Source organism: Photinus pyralis, unplaced genomic scaffold, assembly GCF_008802855.1.
Source record: "Photinus pyralis isolate 1611_PpyrPB1 unplaced genomic scaffold, Ppyr1.3 Ppyr1.4_LG1, whole genome shotgun sequence".
NCBI lineage: Eukaryota > Metazoa > Arthropoda > Insecta > Coleoptera > Lampyridae > Photinus > Photinus pyralis.
In genome coordinates, this window is record NW_022170249.1 from 63,891,158 (window position 1) to 63,894,210 (window position 3,053).

The window sequence follows — 3,053 nt, forward strand, 5'->3', positions numbered from 1 at the left end:
CCATGCAATTTAATTGAGTGAGGGGGGGGGGGCACTACATGTTTAGACTTACGTCATCATCATGTCTACTCTACAGGTAATGGAAAAATTGAGGAGAGCATAATAAATTACCTTACAGTGGTAAGTAAAATTCATAAAACACCCCCAAAGAGCGGGGGAGTAAAACTAAGGAGTGCCTACTCACCAGGTCACCGATACAAAAGTTGTTGAAGAGGATAATGAATTAATTTCTAAACAGATAAAAGTCGAACCTAAAAACTAAGTGTTAACTCACCTTATATTCAAATATAAACTTACGTCTACAAACTAAAAATTGGTAAAACCCCAACAAAATAGGGTAATGAAGACTGGAAACCACCAGCAGGTTTGTTCTAACCTTTTAAAGTTAGCATTAGAACTGCAAGGCCGTGAGAGTTTGCGCTGATATCAGTTTTGGTGAGCGACCTATATGCTGCCCCAAAAATTGTAATTAACGATGAGCCTTACTGGATTACCGACTTTAGAGATATCAATCCGGTCAACTGAGTGAGTGCAATTAACAGTAGCTGAGTAAATGTGTTTCCGTAGATGCCCTCGATCTCTAGAACGTCATCCTGAGTCCTGACTGCACAATGAATTAAAGGAGTTGTAATTTTTTGATGTAGATATCCGAATTCGCTTTGTCGTTTCGGGGAGTCGTCGTTCTCTCTACGCGATAGCCGAATTTTATGGGGTGTCAGCCCATTGTTAGGAGGGAATCTTTTGCTTTTGGCTTTTAACCGAATAGTAAGTTTATCTTTTTGCCTTTGGGTGTATTGTAACCAAAAAGTAATTCTAATTTCGCCACAGTTGATAATTTTTTTATACGATCCCTCGTAAACACCTCGGGTAAGACCCCACCGCTGTTGCGATTTCACCCGGTTTTTTTTTACGTTTGTTTGTGTTTGTTAGTAATAATTCACTTATTGTCTTCAGTCAAGCAACGTTGCTCCCGGTGGTACTTGTATTTGAATGGGTTGCTGTTTTTAAAAAAAAGTTGTTTGGCACCACGGCGCGAAATAGTAATCTTTTTGCCGTCAACAAATATTTTAGTTTTTTTAATTTGACATGTTTTTCTGTTTTTTGTAATAAATCCTGGGAACATTTTTGTAGGTTGTACACAAGAAAATAGGGTCTTTCAAATAACTTAATAAAAATGTTAGGTTGCTATTTCGATACCGTTGCGTTTCTAAAATCTGGCCCGTTATTTTCATTCCAGTATGCCTACGTTACCTCGGAAAATTGCCTACGTACGTACGTACCTACATATATAAAGACGGAAAAATGTTATTTTTTAAAAGTTGCTTAAAATGATCTAAAATTTGATGAAATCTTAGCATGTTCAAAAAACGATGATCGCAATAGCAACCTAACTCTAGCCAAGAAGCTAAAAAGTGGCAATAAACGACCAACAAGCGCTTGCAACAAAAAAATTTTAAAATACATCATCAAGGGGCTAAGTTCACATGGCTGTAAAAATTCATACATGAAAAAAGTGTTTTTTTGTACATTTTCAAAGCAGTCGTAGAAAATCTTTTGAACGGTAAGTTTTAAACTCGGTCACGTCTAACAGGTTTTTGGATATATGTCTCTATAGATTTGCTTTATAATAGCTTATGTACATTCATTGTGAATAATAGTAGGTTTTGTAAATTTTCTAAAATGTAAATGTGCTTAATTTGTGCTTTTTTTCTTTACGCAACAGAGTTTATTTTTGGATGGCCCTGTTTTTTTTTTAATTTTCTCAACACAGGGTTAGCTTTAACATCCCCATGAAAATTAGAAGGAATCAAAATAAACTTTTTCTTCAAATTAATAACATTTGAATTATTTCCAATAATAGCCTTTCACCCCTCTTAAATCTATAACTTTGAACCGTCAACATTTTGAGCATTATTATTATTATTATATTATTTATTATTATTATTACTTATCCCGTAAAAAGTAAAGTAAAATATTATTAATATTATTAATTTGTTATGCATAATAATGAAATGATGGACGACGTCTTACTTCTATGGCGGCTATTCCTCCAAATTGTGGATGGAGAAGACGGGAAGATCTTGGGCAACGCAAAATTGTTTTTTTTGTTTTGCAACGTTGCGCAACGTTTCAGGCCTGCGTTTAGTGTGAGTTAAGTACAATTTGATTCTGACGGAAACGTGTTGCTCGCAACGTTACGAGACGTTGCGAAACAAAATGTTGCGGTCGGTAAAATAGTTGATATGGTAAATAAGGTTCGGGCGCAATATATGGGTTCTCGACAAGATAACTAATCCAATTAATATAATTTTGCAAAATTCAAGGAATTGGAAGTTTTGCCAATTATAACGACAATACAGTATTCCTTCTTTCTTTTCTAAACACCTGTTAATTCGGAAAGGTAACAAACTCAATTGAATTCCTAAATTTTAAAAAAAATCTGGCTAGGAAAGGATAACCTTATTGTGTTGAATATTTGTTTTTTATCGGCAAATTGTGAGAGCAATAGATTAAGTATTTGAATAAAGATATGCCCTATGTTTTAACAAAATAAGTGACCATGGTGCGAAACGTAAGGCAATCTCAAATTTGGGGGGAATCATGGTATTCTCCCAGTTCTCTGTCTCCTTATTCGGCCAATGCGTGGCCATTGTTCAATTTGTCTTATTCTTATGTCATAGTTTCATTCGTTGACTTTATATCATAAAGACATTAGCCAAGGACACCGGTAATACCTAGACAGTCTGTTATTAGAAAAGTGGAATCCAAACTTCAAAGATGAACAAGATGAATTTTCAAAACAAATTACATTAAGTACCATCCACTTCATGAATCAGATATTTTTTTTACTGAAATTTCATATGTTGACGGAGTGATTAAGGACATATTATAGGGAGATTATAATAAAGTTGCGTAAGCTTGAGCTCATTTAACAATCACATGGTGGTACTCATTTCGTTACTTGTAGCATGACATGATATTAGTAATACGAGCACTTCTAGCGATATGTAACCAAAAACATGCCAAACATGATTTCAATCACTCACTCAATA